The sequence below is a fragment of the Hibiscus syriacus genome, unplaced genomic scaffold (assembly GCF_006381635.1).
Source record: "Hibiscus syriacus cultivar Baekdansim isolate YM2019G1 unplaced genomic scaffold, ASM638163v2 tig00000991_pilon, whole genome shotgun sequence".
Taxonomy (NCBI): domain Eukaryota; kingdom Viridiplantae; phylum Streptophyta; class Magnoliopsida; order Malvales; family Malvaceae; genus Hibiscus; species Hibiscus syriacus.
Window position 1 is genome coordinate 1,908,373 of NW_024061840.1, and position 17,376 is coordinate 1,925,748.

A 17,376-nucleotide genomic window follows, 5' to 3' on the forward strand; every position below is an offset into this window, starting at 1 on the left:
CATAAATTGAAAAGGCGACATCAAATCTAAAGTTAAAAAGAAAAAATGTGTTACAATAGTAGAGAAAAACATCTATTATTTACTTCTAAAAATGAGAAAAAAATATTAATCAAAATAACAAAAATTTAAATATGCAAAAATTAAAAATTAAAGAGATGAAAATGAGAGAAAAAAAGGAAAAATATAGATAGTATAAAACACAATAAAAAAGTATGGTAAATTTTCAATTTTGGTATATTTTAGTAGTTAAACTTTTAATTTTTTTCAAAACCATACTAAATATTTAGTTTTTGTTTCATTTTTGTAACGATGTACTAAAATGAAACAACAACAAAATTTTAGGTGTGATTTTGAAAATTTTGAAAATTATATACTAAAATGAATCAAAATTGATAGTTTAAATACTAAACGTATAATTTACCCTTAAAAATAATGATAAAATATATATGTCAACGGCTTGATCAAAGATTAGTGGCATTATCGCAGACAAATAAAAAATAGAAACTAAAAAGAAGAAGAGAAAAAGAGGAGAAGAAGATACTAATATGATGTTAAATGTAATTTAAATATTTTACAAGCTTTTGTACAATTGTCTTTTATTTTAACATTACAATTTTATTAAAATAATGAAATTAATTTAATAAAATATATCTTAAATAATTTATATTTCATCAACTAAATTATAATCTTACATCATTCCTAACTACATAAACTGAATAAGATAACATGATATTTTTAATAACAAATCGAATAATCTTATATTTTTGATAATTTTATTTTTTAAATAATATTACATTTTTTAAAATTAGTTACTTCTAATAATTTCGAAACTAAAGGGTCTTAGGGTTCAATGTTAAGTTTTTTATTTTTTTGTCTGTTGATTGCCATTGCTTCCGGCTTCGACCTGTCAATTTTCTTGTAGATGCTTGTACCTCTCAATTATTTAAGCTCCATTGCTCCTTTAAATATGTATAAAAAAGTAAAATATTATATATAATTGTATAAATCATTTATTTGTAGTAAATAAAATAATTCATATATAATTTTAAAAATATTTTTTTAAAACATTTAAAACTTTAAAAATAACATGTTTTAAAAAGATATCATATTATTAGTCAAGACGAAACTTTGGAACCGGAAGGGCAAAAAAAATATATTAATGTGGGTAAGATATGTATTTCTTTTTAGGCTTAAGTATAAAATAAGTGCTCAAACTATATCGTTTTATCTGAATATGTGCATAAAGTATTTTTTGGCCCATTCAGGTGCCTAACATTACCAATGTTACACTTTAGGTGCAGAGGTCATAACGTCAGTTTAATGAAAACCGTTATCCATTCATTTGCTAACACGTGGTCATGATTTGAAATTGCCTTAAGTATAAAATAAGTGCTCAAACTATATCTTTTTTTTCCGAATAGATGCATATAGTATTTTTTTTTCAGCCCATTCAGGTGCATAAGTTATAAATGTTACTATTGTAGGTGTCCGACGTTACAAACGATACCACTTTAGGTACCTAGGTGTTAATGACCGTTAAAAATCCCGTTAAATGACTCGTGATACAAAACCTATAATTTTGAAATATTTATTTTTAAAAAAATAAAAAAATATAATTTAAAAAACATGTTCTTCCCCTCCGCTCCCTCTTACCACGACTAAATAACCGATTACCAGACCGATCAAAAGAATTTATGTGATTGAGTATTTGAAATTTTAGGGATTAAGGATTGAAATTTAGGGATTTGAGAATTTTAGGTTTTGAGATGATATTAAGAGTTGTAATTGGTTAGTGGGTGGTCCACCACCGGTTAATGGGTTCCCGGAGATGACCGGTGGTTGGAGCAAATGGGACTAAAATAAGAGATTTTAATAGTTTAGTTTTTTTGTATTTAGAAATAAAATAAGGGTTTTTCACAAATAAAATATTTTTAAGTTTTTTAAATAAAATTTTAAAATTATTTGATTGTGATATGTGTCACTTAACGGGTTTTTTTAATGACCATTAACACCGAGACACCTAAAGTGGTAATGTTTGTAACGTCAGACACCTAAAGTGACAACGTTTATAACTTAGGCACCTGGATGGGCCAAAAAATACTATATGCACATATGCGAAAAAATTGTATAATTTGGACACTTATTTTATACTTATGCCAAATTCAAATCATGGCCATGAGTCAACAAATGAATGTATAATGATTTTCTTTTAACGATCGTTAGGGCCTAGACACCTAAAATAGTAACATTAGGCATCTGGATGGACCAAAAAATACTTTATGCACCTACATATAAAAATATGTATAGTTTAGGTAATTATTTTATACTAAAGCCTTCTTTTTAATACAAATTAAGTTGAAATTTCAATAACTCATGATTCTCACGTTGTATTAATTTATTTATTGCAACAATTGTTATCTTTTAAAAATCCTACCGAAATACACAATCATTGGATCAAAAAGATAAATTTTAATCTCACTTGAAAGCAATACTTTTCTTTTCTTTTTTAAATAAAACTCTTTTTCCTTTCCACCTTTGTTGCTTGTGATACAATTTTAGCTTTTTAGACAATTTGCATCTTTTATTAATAATAATATCATGCATTGACACATAATAATTAATCAAAGGTCAAATTGATTATAATTCCATGAAGAAATCATAATAATATTATATATATATATAAAAGTCAATATTAATATTTATTTTTATTCATACAACAATCTTAAATCTATATAAAATTAAAGAATTTTACATTATGTAAATAGATAATATATATATATATATATATGATCTGGTAGCATGTGGTAGCACATGCATGATTCTAAGCTTACTTTTTTAACACGCAAAAAGGAGGTGAAAAATGCTATCCCACAAATAAACAAACATTGTTTTCTCAATGACAACAATATTAAATGAATATCTAAAAAGGAAAAAAATCACACTTCTTCCTCGTTTTATAATAAAGTTACTTTTTCAATGTAATTTTAAAATTTTAAAAGTTTTATACATTTTATATATTATTAAATAATAAAAATGGATAATTGAGATTAATAGAAGAGAATAAATAAAATTACAATTTTTAATTAACTTTAATTTTAAAATTTTAATTATGGGAAACTTAAGTTTGAATGGAAATTATGAATTAACTCAAAAAATCCTTAAGGAGAACTAACTGAGAACCAATTGAAAACTTGAAGTATTGTTGAAGATAAGTACATAAAAAGAAAAGCCTGAGAAAAAAATAATAATTGTAATACTCAATCTCGATTTAGTCTTTGGATTTTTTTTCATTTACAATTTATTTTAAGAAATTTACATATATAGGTACTAATATTAATTTTAACATTATTATTAAAATTAAACCAAAAATCGATAGTTCAATTGATTTAATGAAGTAAATATATAAGAAAATAAAACGAAATGGTAAAAAAATTGAAAACGTGAAAAAAAGACAGAATTTCATAGTGTCCAAGAAAATTTTTATAAAGATTTTTTTATTTTAGTTATAGTTGCAATTATTTATTTATATTTTGTACTATGTAATCAATAAGCTATATTATCGTACTTTATTTTCTAAAATATTTATATCAAATATATTTATATGGGATATATTTATATCAAATATATTCATATGGGAGGGACAAAGTTGTCGGTCCATATCAAATTCCTATCACTGTGTGGTTAGCCCTAGGAGAAGAGGGAGTTAAGTGGTTGACGAACATCTTTAATATTATTTTAGAGACTGCCAAGATGCCAGAGGAGTGGAGAGAGTCTACGGTGATACCAATATATAAGAATAAATGAGACCCCCAACGTTGTGGCAACTACAGATGTATTAAATTACTCAGCCATACCATGAAACTATGGGAAATGGTGATAGAGGCTAGGTTGAGACATGTTACTAGGGTTTCGGAAAACCAATTTGGCTTTATGCCAGGCAGGTCTACTACGGAGGCGATTGATCTACTTCGACGGCTTATGGAGAAATATAGGGGGGAAAATAGAGAACTTCACATGACGTTCATTGACCTTGAGAAGGCGTATTATAGCGTCCCCCGCGATACGATCTGGAAGACCTTGGAAAAGAGACAGATCCCAACTGCTTATATCCGGGCGATTCATGATATGTACTGTAGATCCACTACATACGTTAGGACTACAGTTGGTGACACCGAGGCATTCCCGGTGGAAATCCGACTCCACCAGGGGTCGGCTCTTAGCCCTTACATCTTCGCCTTGATTATGAACGACATCTATTGTGCGACACCAGACGGTGTTCCATGGTCTATGCTTTTCGCTGATGACATTGTCCTAGTTGCTGAAACAAAAACTGAGCTAAATAGTAGATTGGCTACCTGGAAGATTGCTTTGGAAGACAAAGGTCTAAGGATCAATATTGAAAAGACAGAGTATTTATGTTCAAACTTCAGTGGGAACCAAAACGATGAAGATGTAGAAGTATGCATAGAATGACATGTTCTCTCCTCAAAGGATTGTTTCACGTACCTAGGGTCTATGATACATAAAGATGGGGGTGTAGATGATGACGTTACACACCGTATAAAGGCAGGATGGCTAAAATGGAGGGTTGCTACTGGAGTTTTGTGTGACAAGAAGGTACCTCTAAAACTTAAGGGAAAATTTTATAGAATGGCAATAAGACCAGCAATGTTGTATGGATCAGAATGTTGGGCAATCAAGAAGGATCACGTAAGGAGGATGGAGGCCGCAGAAATGAGAATGCTTCGATGGGAATGTGGTCGGACTCTGTTGGACATGACACTAAACTCTGCTACTAGGAGCTCCTTGAGGGTGGTGCCTATATCCGAAAAATCTAGGGAGGGAAGACTACGGTGGTTTGGGCATGTCCTTAGGCGACAACCGTCAGAAGTGGTCAGGAGGGGTAGAGTCAATTACAGTCGACGGTGCCAGAAGGAGGGGACGACCAAAACGGAAGTGGGAAGACTGCTTGAGATCTGATTTGAAGGATTTAGCCCTTACCAAGGACATGACCTCTGATAGGAAAGTATGGAGACTTAAGACTAGGGTAGTCGAGTAGTTACGGGTCGCAGTCATACGGTGTAACTTCTCTGTCCTCTTTTTAATAACTTTGTAGTAATTCTCATGACTTCTACTTTTTAAGTTTCTTTCATTGGATTTTATGAACGCTTAGAACTAAGGTAGCGAAGTGGTGTTGCCTTAATTTAGGTTTTAACCCATTTGACTTTATTCCTTCTCGTAGCTTGCTATCGTTGACTTCTGTGTATCATTCTTTTCAGGTTTCTTCTTTTTAAATTTAGCCAGGTCTTACGTTTCTGTCTATATGCAGAGATTTGTATGCAGGGATTTATTTGCAGGGATTACTCCCCGTTACAGACGCGCATATGAAGACTGTATATGAAAAATGTTCAACTATGTATTTATTTATTTATTTATACATGCATTGCATTTTATCTTTATTTTTAATTTTTCTGACTGTCGGAGGTCTTCCACGAAAGCTGCTCTCAATCTTGCGTTTAGGGCCAGCCTACTACCCTACATCCCCCTTACCCCATTATATATGAGAATAGGGTTTTATTGTTGTTGTTGTTGTATATTTGAAAGATATTTTTTTACGAATTAACTATATTTCATTATTAAAAAAATATAATATATTTATATTCATATTTAAAATTCATTTTACATTTAGATACCATAATTAACAAATACCATGACACTACATTATAACAATTTCTAAAAGAAGTACATATCAATTACAACTAATCAAACATGAAATAATCCAATTAATATCCATTGATTGTATCAAACTTTGATCCGATGATTCTAACCAAAGTAAATTATCATAAAACGCACTAAATAAATAATCAAATACTAAAAGGTCATGCCATTTTTTAAATTTAACTTGGTGAAATAATAAGTGTAAATTACATGCGTACCCACTAAACTTTACTCTCTCTCTCTTATTTCACTCATTGTACTTTCAATTTTTTGAATTTGCTCACTGAACTTTAGACATTGAACTTTGTTGGTCACTTGACTGTTAAATTTCTAACGCCGTTAAATTAAAATTGAAAAAAATTAAAAGTACAGTGAGTGAAATAGGGGAGAGAGAGGCATATTTTATTATTAAAATAAGCCACGTGAGTACCCCGTTACTGAGTAAACGGTCAAGTGATCAATAAAGTTCAATGTCTAAAGTTCAGTGAGCAAGCTGAAAAAATTAAAAGTATGGTGAGTGAAATAAGAGAGAGAGTAAAGTTTAGTGAGTAAGCGTGTAATTTACCCTAATAATAAATATGGTAAAGTACACAAATGGTCCCTCGCCTATGTATTTTTATTTTATTAAGCCCTCAATTATGAAAAGTTACAAAATGATCTTCTGACTATAGAGTGTTACTTTATCGAGTCCCTCAACTATTAAAAGTTACAAAATAGTCACGCGACTAGTCATTATGATCCAAACTCGTCCTTTTTCGTTAAGAAATTGACAGCGGCCTGAGTTGGATATTAACATAATGACTGAGATATGATAGTTGTTTGAGATTTTGGATTAAATTGTATCATATCACAGCCAGCAGATTCATGTTCAGCTCAGAATACCGTCAATTTTTTAACAGAAAATGACGAGTTTGGAACAAAATAAGTAGTCAGGTGACCATTTTGTAACTTTTAATAGTCGAACGACTCAATAAAGCAACACTCTTTAGTTTGAGGATTATTTTGTAACTTCTAATAGTCGATGGAATTAATAGAACAACATATTATAGTCGAAGACCATTTGAATACTTTACCCTAATAAAAATATGCATATATTTATTAAAAACTAAGTTCGATCTTTCGAAAGTAAATATATTTTTAGGCACTAATTTTATTTTAATTAAAACAAGATTCAGCTAACGTGGATTGGACAAAAGTAAAAGGAAAAGCTTTGATATTGTTATTTTCTTGCATTAAAAAGCCAAACACGTCAAAAAGAAGAAGAAGAAAAACAATGATGTAACAATAATTATTGAACTTATTAAGGGAATATTAAATATATAAATCTTTGTGAAGAAAAAAAAGTTAACGAATAGGAGTAATATATGTTTTAATTATTTAAATAAATATAATTTAAAATTTTATTTAAAAATTATTATATTTTTAATAAATACTATTGTATTGAAAATTTTTAACGGTAAAATAATAAATTATTTTTTTATTTTATTTATTTATTGTTTAACAAGCTTAATATCATAGTCACAATCAATATTTTTTATTCTCTTAATTGTATTTAAGAAGTTTTCTTAATAAAACAATAAAAATAATATGTTTGACAAAATTCTTTATTCTATTATTTATTATTATACTATGAAATTAATTATTTAAAGTAATGAAATATATTTTCATTATATAAGAGTTTATTTTTTAATCATTTTATAGGGCCTAAAAAATATATTGAGATGATCGTTTGTAGAACATCTCTTTATTAATGTGACATTTTTGATAAAGTCTTTAATGTTCATGTCGTCCAAAATAAAATTAAAAAAAATAAAACTAACGAGCCAAAATGTTAAAAATAGTATGAACTTTATTAAAAAAAAATAACAGTTGTTGTACGTGTCAAAGATATGAATTTGTACGAGAAAGAGACAATCAGACGATGACACGTATGTATAAATTTCGTCTTCAATAACTTGATGAATACATATTTAAAAGAATATATTTAAACACTTGAAGAAATTAAAACTTATTAAATTTAAAATCTCATTACTAAAAATTATTAAGTTTGATATGTTTAAGACAGATCTTATGTAACACTCATCTCCGGTATACCTTTCTGTACACGAGATACGGATGTCACATCACTTTTTAAAACATTTTATTATTTGAAAACCCGTAAAATCTCATTTCAAAATTAAAATTAAAAAATTTTTAGCACAATTATAAAACAGTCATCGAAATATACTACCAATTTCCACTTTATATACATTCCAGAGCATTTTTCTTTAAATTCGATTACATGCCAGCAATTGTTCAAAAATAAACATGATTGTCCTACCGTTACTGATGAGAGTCAACATTAATAGATGAAAGTTGTTGTTCCTGCTACACTCCTTACGCAACTAATTTTTGTCTTTACCTACGCGTGAAATAAACAGACGTTAAGTATTTACTTAGTGGAACATAACACTGCAAGGATATTACAATTATATGACAATATATTTAAAAATACTGAATGAATAATTTAATTTCATCATTCATAAGAACTAGTTAAGCCCTCCTCAGTTAACCTATAATTCTTTCATACTATCAAGGAAATTATTCTTAGTATTTCCATCATACTTATTTTTTGTATATTTTCTCTCTTTATTCTTTATTTGCCCTATGTACATTAAATGTGAAAGTACTATACATGTATTGCACCAAGGTGCTAATTAGTCATGTATCTTTTATAATCATTATGGTGGCACCTTAAATACTGTTAATGCACCGTTTGGTATTTTCATCTAGGTATCCTTTCATGCCCATTATGAATTATTTACGTTTTCCTTTATAACATCCCTTCATACTAGTTATGCATTATTGTACATTATATATATATATATATATATATATATATATATATCACCCCTTCTTATCACTTATATAACATTCATATTACATGACATTATAATTCCTTTATTCTTTTACCCCCAAAGGTATTTATCTTTTCACTTAACTTGCATATTTGACACATTTCTGTCAAATGCACAGCTAGGCTATTATTCTTTTATTCAACAGTGTTTGACTTTTCATATTTTACTCAGCGGTCTTTAACCGTTCATCTAACTGGCATAATTGACATCTTTCTGCCAATTGCACAGTTAGGCCATTATTCTTTTACTCAACGGTCTTTAACCGTTCATCTAATTGGCATAATTGACCCCTTTCTGCCAATTGCACAGTTAAGCCATTATTCTTTTATTCAGCGGTCTTTAATCGTTTATCTAACTGGCATAATTGACACATTTCTGTCAATTGCACAGTTAGGCCATTATTCTTTTATTTTGGACTAGTTTCTACTATAATAATTATTTATAATATCAATTAACTCTTTATAATTTATTATAAACCTTATACATTTGCACTCTTAGTGCTAACATGGTAATTTACCAATTTCCTATTTATGTTCATTTATTAAGACTCACACATAGTGCCTATACGGTAGTTCATCAACTCATGATGAATTCCGTGGATTTGCACACATAGTGTCTGTACGGTTATTCATCAACTCATGATGAATTCTGTGAAATGCACACTTAGTGCATATACGGTTATTCATCAACTCATGATGAATTCCGTGAAATGCACACTTAATGCATGTATGGTTATTCATCAACTAATGATGAATTCCGTGAAATGCACACTTAGTTCATGTACGGTTATTCATCAACTCATGATGAATTCCATGAAATGCACACTTAGTGCCTATACGATTATTCATCAACTCATGATGAATTCCGTGAAATGCACACTTAGTGCATGTACAGTTATTCATCAACTCATGATGAATTCCATGGAATGCACACTTAGTGATTGTACGGTTATTCATCAACTCATGATGAATTTCGTGGAACACACACTTAGCGTATGTACGGTTATTCATCAACTCATGATGAATTCCGTGGAATGCACACTTAGTGCCTTTACAATTATTCATCAACTCATGATGAATTTCGTGAAATACACACTTAGTGCATGTACGGTTATTCATCAACTCATGACGAATTCCGTGAAATGTACACTTAATGCATTTACGGTTATTCATCAACTCATGACGAATTCTGTGAAATGCACACTTAGTGTATGTACGGTTATTCATCAACTCATGATGAATTTCGGGGAATGCACACTTAGTGCCTTTACGGTTATTCATCAACTCATGATGAATTTCGTGAAATGCACACTTAGTTCATGTATGGTTATTCATCAACTCATGATAAATTCCCTGAAATACACACTTAGTGCATGTACGATTATTCATCAACTCATGATGAATTCCGTGAAATGCACACTTAGTGCATGTACGGTTATTCATCAACTCATGATGAATTCCGTGGAATGCACACTTAGTGCTTGTACGGTTATTCATCAACTCATGATGAATTTCGTGGAACGCACCCTTAGTACTTGTACGGTTATTCATCAACTCATGATGAATTCCGTGGAATGCACACTTAGTGTCTTTACGATTATTCATCAACTCATGATGAATTTCGTGAAATGCACACTTAGTGCATGTACGGTTATTCATCAACTCATGACGAATTCCATGAAATGCACACATAGTGTCTGTACGGTTATTCATCAACTCATGATGAATTCCGTGGAATGCACACTTAGTGCATGTACGGTTATTCATCAACTCATGACGAATTATGTTAAATGTACACTTAGTGCCTGTACGGTTATTTATCAACTCATGACGAATTCCATGAAATGCACACTTAGTGTTTGTACTGTTATTCATCAACTCATGATGAATTCCATAAAATGCACACTTAATGCCTGTACGATTATTCATCAACTCATGATGAATTCCGTGAAATGCACACTTAGTGCAAGTACGGTGATTCATCAACTCATGATAAATTCCCTGAAATGCACACTTAGTGCTTGTACGGTTATTCATCAACTCATGATGAATTTCGTGGAACGCAAACTTAGTGATTGTACGGTTATTCATCAACTTAGGATGAATTCCGTGGAATGCACACTTAGTGCTTGTACGGTTATTCATCAACTCATGATGAATTTCGTGGAACGCACCCTTAGTACTTGTACGGTTATTCATCAACTCATGATGAATTCCGTGGAATGCACACTTAGTGTCTTTACGATTATTCATCAACTCATGATGAATTCCGTGAAATGCACACTTAGTTCATGTACGGTTATTCATCAACTCATGATGAATTCCATGAAATGCACACATAGTGTCTGTACGGTTATTCATCAACTCATGATGAATTCTGTGGAATGCACACTTAGTGCATGTACGGTTATTCATCAACTCATGATGAATTCCGTGGAATGCACACTTAGTTCCTTTACGGTTATTCATCAACTCATAATGAATTCTGTGAAGTGCACACTTAGTGGCTGTACAGTTATTCATCAACTCATGATGAATTCCGTGAAATGCACATTTAGTGCCTGTACGGTTATTCATCAACTCACGGTGAATTTCGTGAAATGCACACTTAGTGCCTATTTGGTAATCACTACATACATATTAAACAAGCATGCATATATGATTAATGCAACATATAGTGACACAATTAAATGCACTCACCTGACTTTCCTCTCTAATTATCCAAAACGTAAGGCTGATTATTCCAGTACTTCGCATTTACCCTTAATTTTGTTTGTCTCGGGAGCTTAGTTCCAATCTTTGAGTTATGGAGGAGCTTTTCTACGGGGAAAAAGAAGAAGACAGAGAGATGTCTTTTGATAATTTTCCCCCTTTCCCATTTTCTTTAATAACTTATTACAAATGAATTTTAAATTCATTTACCCTTAAAAGGACCAAAATGCCCTCTTAATTCATCTATTTAGACAATTTAGTTCAACATACTATTCCAAATCATTTTTTCATCTTTTACCATTTATTCAATTAAATCTTCAAATTTCCTATCTTTTCAGCATAGTCTCTAACCTGATATTTGGGATATTACAATTCTTCCCGTTAAGAAAATTCATCCTCGAATTTAAAGACTTTATGCGTTTACCACAATACTTCAACTAGAGGAATTGTTTTGCTACACCAAATCTGGATTTCCCAAGTCCATATCTATATGAGTTCTTTTTCATAATTCAAATCTGATCAATTCTCCATTTTTTCCATTATAAGAACATGCAATGGATCTGATCAGAAATTAATAAGCAATGACACATGAAAACATTTTAGGTCTTGACCATTTTGGGAAGCAAAAGCTAACTAAAACAATCTCATAAGATTCAATAATTTTCGAACTCAGTCCAAACCATAATACTTCCTTCTAAAGCAATACTTTCAGGAAAACTTTATCACTTTCTTGCTACTCAACTACTTTTCTCTTTATATCAGCATAAGACTTTTATAATTAGCACAACTATAGCACCGCTCACTATATGAATAATGGCGTCCATTCATTAAAATAACTCGACTGCTACCAACTCTAAATCGTGTATAAAGAAATTCCTCTTGTGATTCTTTAACTTTATTGAGACATATGCCATAACCTTACCTTTGTGCATAAGAACACTTCCTAACCCGTTAATAGATTCATTAGTAAAATCTACATAATATTTACCAACTCCAGTTGTATAAATATTGGTATCTCTGTTACAATCCTCTTTAATATTTCAAAACTCCCCTGACTCTTTTTCGTTCTACAAAAAGACATATATTTCCTTAAAACTTGGTTAGCAACAAAGCTAATGTCGAAAAGTTTTTCACTAACCTTTAATAGAAACAACAAGCCCCAAAGAAATCCAAACTTCAGGATCATGCTTTGGGAGTTTTCAGTTTACTACCACATGAGTTTTTCTTAAAATCTACTCTTATACCTTATGCCGAAACAACATGGTTAAAGAAAACCATCTCTGCTAACCAAAGTTTCACATTTGACTCGTTTGACAAACAAGTTCTTCTCTTGAAGAGTCTTATTTAACTATAAAAATCTAGATATAACCACATAGATTTATCTTTCTTTTCGCTAATAACACACATATTTCCCAAGATGAAATACTCGAGTTGATAAAACTTTGATCAATCAACTCTTATAATTAAGTCTCTAATTCTCTTGACTCACCTAAGTCATTGTATACGAAATCAGAGAAACATGTTCAATAATTTACTAACCATCAACTTTGAATTCCACCTCTCAATCTGGAGATAACCCTATAATTCTATCTGAAAAGACATCTATAAATTCCCAACTTTTGTGAAATTATCAAACAATTCTACTTTAATCAATTGAGTATCTATTACATTAGTCATAAAAGCTATATATATATATATATATATATATCTTTCTGACCTAATCATCTCTAGAGACAAACAACATATACCCAATATGATCTTAATTCAACATATGATAATTCCATCAGATTCACATGAAACATAACCCCTGTAATTTTTATTAAATGTTTACTACCTGTCCAAGTCACGCTTATGCCATGACCCCCTAGGGTTTATTGTTATCCTCTCACTCGAGATTAAATTAAATAGAATACTTTTATTTTAAAATCTTTCATCTCCTTCTTGAGAAAATCCGTGTAACTTTCCAAATCCATTTAAAATATTCTCGAGCAATTGAAACATTTTCTCTCTCGACTATGAAAGTCTAATTATCCACATCATTAAATAAGAAGACTTGACAACTTTGTAGCAATAACCTCCTAACAATTAATGCTAAAATTACATTAGTAACCAATTTATTCTTTTTCTTTCCATTATGAACTTGACACTTTTCCAAGTTCTCAAGAATTAATCTTGATTTTAAATAATAATCCATTAAAGCATGAAATGGGTAGTAAATCCATTTCCATAATTTACTTTTTAAAATAACTCTATTAATTTCATAAAACTTAACATTTATTCTTAAACAACTCATAATCAGTTGATCCACTAACAACTCCTCTTTCTATAAGCTTTTAGCGGTCAATGTACTTACCGCTTATTCATTTCTTCCTACTAAAATTAACCATACTTTAAACACTTTAATGCTTCACTTAAGTATTTCTCAAAGGCTGAAACTTCGTTAAACGCTGGGGCATTCCTTCCACATAATGAAGGAAAATCCCTACTAACTTTTACCCTTCTAAGACATGATACTGAAGTCATGTCGGATTCTCTTGTGTCGATTGTGATCTCGACCTTCTTTTCAATATTATCAACATTCTTACTTTTGTCCTTAGTTTCCGACATCTATTAGAACATACATAAGAATATCGCTCAAGTTAATAAGGAGTGACATCAATCACACTCTAATTGACACCTTATCAGTAACTTTGACATTCTTAATGGCATGTAATCATTTTTCTCAATTCAATTAAACTCAGTTTTGGCCGAGAATCGGATAAACCTGTAGCTCTAATACCAATAAATATAACAATCATCTCCCGTATACCTTTCTGTACACGAGATACGAATGTCACATCACTTTTTAAAACATTTTGTCATTTAAAAATCTGTAAAATTTTGTTTCAAAATTTAAATAAAAAACATTTTAGAACAATTATAAAATAGTGATCGAAATATACTACAAATTTCCACTTTATATATATTCCAGAGCATTTTTCTTTAAATTCGATTACATGCCAACAATTGTTCAAAAATAAACATGATTGTCCTACTGTTACTGATGAGAGTCAACCTTAACAGATGAAAGATGCTGCTACTGCTACACTCCTTACGCAACTAATCTTTGTCTTTACCTACGCGTGAAATAAACACACGTTAATTATTTACTTAGTGAGACATAATACTGCAAGGATATTGCAATTATATGACAATATATTTAAAAATATTGAATGAATAATTTAATTTCATCATTCATAAGAACCAGTTAAGCCCTTCTCAGTTAAACCATAATTCTTTCATACAATCATGGAAATTATTCTTAGTATTTCCATCATTCTTATCCTTCTGTATATTTTCTCTATTTATTCTTTAGTTGCCCTGTGTACATTAAATGTGAAAGTACTATACATGTATTAACCAATGTGCTAATTGGTCATGTATCTTTTATAATCATTATGGTGGCACCTTAAATACTGTTAATACACCATTTGGTATTTTCATCTAGGTATCCTTTCATGCCCATTATGAACTGTTTATGTTTCCCTTTATAACATCCCTTCATACTAGTTATGCATTATTGTACATTATATATATATATATATATATCACTCCTTCTTATCACTTATATACCATTCATATTACATTACATTATAATTCCTTTATTCTTTTACCACCAAAGGTATTTATCTTTTCACTTAATTTGCTTATTTGACACTTTTCTGTCAAATGCACAGCTAGTCTATTATTCTTTTATTCAACAGTGTTTGACTTTTCATATTTTACTCAGCGGTCTTTAACTGTTCATCTAATTGGAATAATTGACACATTTCTTCCAGTTGCACAGTTAGGCCATTATTCTTTTACTCAACGGTTTTTAACCATTCATCTAATTTACATAATTGACCCCTTTCTGCCAATTGCACAGTTAGACCATTATTCTTTTATTCAGCGGTATTTAACCATTCATCTAACTAACATAATTGACACCTTTTGTCAATTGCACAGTTAGGTCATTATTCTTTTATTTTGGACTAGTTTCTACTCTAATAATTATTTATAATATCAATTAACTCTTTATAATTTATTATAAACCTTATATATTTGCACTCTTAGTGCTAACATGGTAATTTACCAATTTCATATTCATGTTCATTTATTAAGACTCACACGTAGTGCCTATACGGTAGTTCATCAACTCATGATGAATTCCGTAGATTTGCACACATAGTGTCTGTACGGTTATTCATCAACTCATGATGAATTCCGTGAAATGCACACTTAGTGCATGTACGGTTATTCATCAACTCATGATGAATTCCGTGAAATGCACACTTAGTGTCTGTACGGTTATTCATCAACTAATGATGAATTCCGTGAAATGCGCACTTAGTTCATGTACGGTTATTCATCAACTCATGATGAATTCCATGAAATGCACACTTAGTGTCTGTACGGTTATTCATCAACTCATGATGAATTTCGTAGAATGCACACTTAGTGCCTGTACGGTTATTTATCAACTCATGATGAATTCCGTGGAATGCACACTTAGTTCCTTTATAGTTATTCATCAACTCAGGATGAATTTCATGAAATGCACACTTAGTGCATGTATGGTTATTCATCAACTCATGATGAATTCCGTGAAATGCACAGTTAATGCCTATTTGGTAATCACCACATACATATTAAACAATCATACATATATGATTAATGCAACATATAGTGACACAATTAAATGCACTCACCTGACTTTCCTCACTAAGTATCCAAAACGTAAGGCTGATTATTTCGGTACTTCGCCTTTACCCTTAATTTTGTTTGTCTCGGTAGCTTGGTTCCAATCTTTGAGCTATGGAGTAGCTTTTATACGGTGAAGAAAAAGAAAGAGAGAGATGGCTTTTGATAATTTTCCCCCTTTCCCCTTTTTTCTTTAATATCTTATTACAAATGAATTTTAAATTCATTTACCCTTAAAAGGACCAAAATGCCCTCTTAATTCATCTATTGATACAATTTAGTTCAAGACAATATTCCAAATCATTTTCTCATATTTTACCATTTATTCAATTAAATCTTCAAATTTCCAATCTTTTTAATATAGTCCCTAACCTGATATTTGGGATATTACATCTTAAGCTTGTTCAAATTTATATTACTAATGTTTGGTTCACGAAAAGAATATTATTATGAGAAATATTTTTTTGAATCACATATTCACGTTTAGTGTAAGAGTATTCCTTCTAGGGGTAATGTAATATTCTTTACGGGTTGTTTGGTTCACAGTGAAAATAAGATTACTAGAATGTTGTATTACCTGATTTGATTTATTAAACAAGAATGTAAGATTACAATGTTTAGTTAGAAGAATATAAGATTACTTGGATGCATATTTTACTAAATTATACCCATGACATATGTTTTTTTCAACAGGTTAAACTTTGATATTAAATTATAAACATTTATATGAACCAAGTGACCTCGATGGTAAAAGAATAATTATTATTCTTTGAGGTCTCGGGTTCGAGCACTAGGAATGTCATGGGTGTGAGCGTCCAATGTTAAATGGTTGAGAGTGTATTTTGAACAAATATTACCTTGTACTTATCATTGATTAATAAAAAAATATAAACATTGAAATGAAAATCCATAAAAATATTTTAATTGTTGCATTATCTAACTTTTGAGGAAAAATACATTTAGCATATAATTAATATAATTAGTGTATCGAATTTATATTTTTAAGTAATTTTTATAAGTTTCATGTTTATTTATATATAAAATATAATGTAATATGAAAAAAATAATATTATGGTCTCAAGTGAATAAAAATATTATTTTTAATGTATAAGATTCATTTTTAATAACTTAAAAATGTATATTATTTTAAATAATTACATTTTTGTAAATAATATCATTTTCATCCCATAAAATTATAAATGATTAATATATTAAATATTAAATATATAAAAAAAATTTAACTACTCAAATTTATTAATATTTTACTAAATTAAACTCTTTGTATAAAATTTTATTATTATGTTTTTAAATTTTAAGTTAAACACATG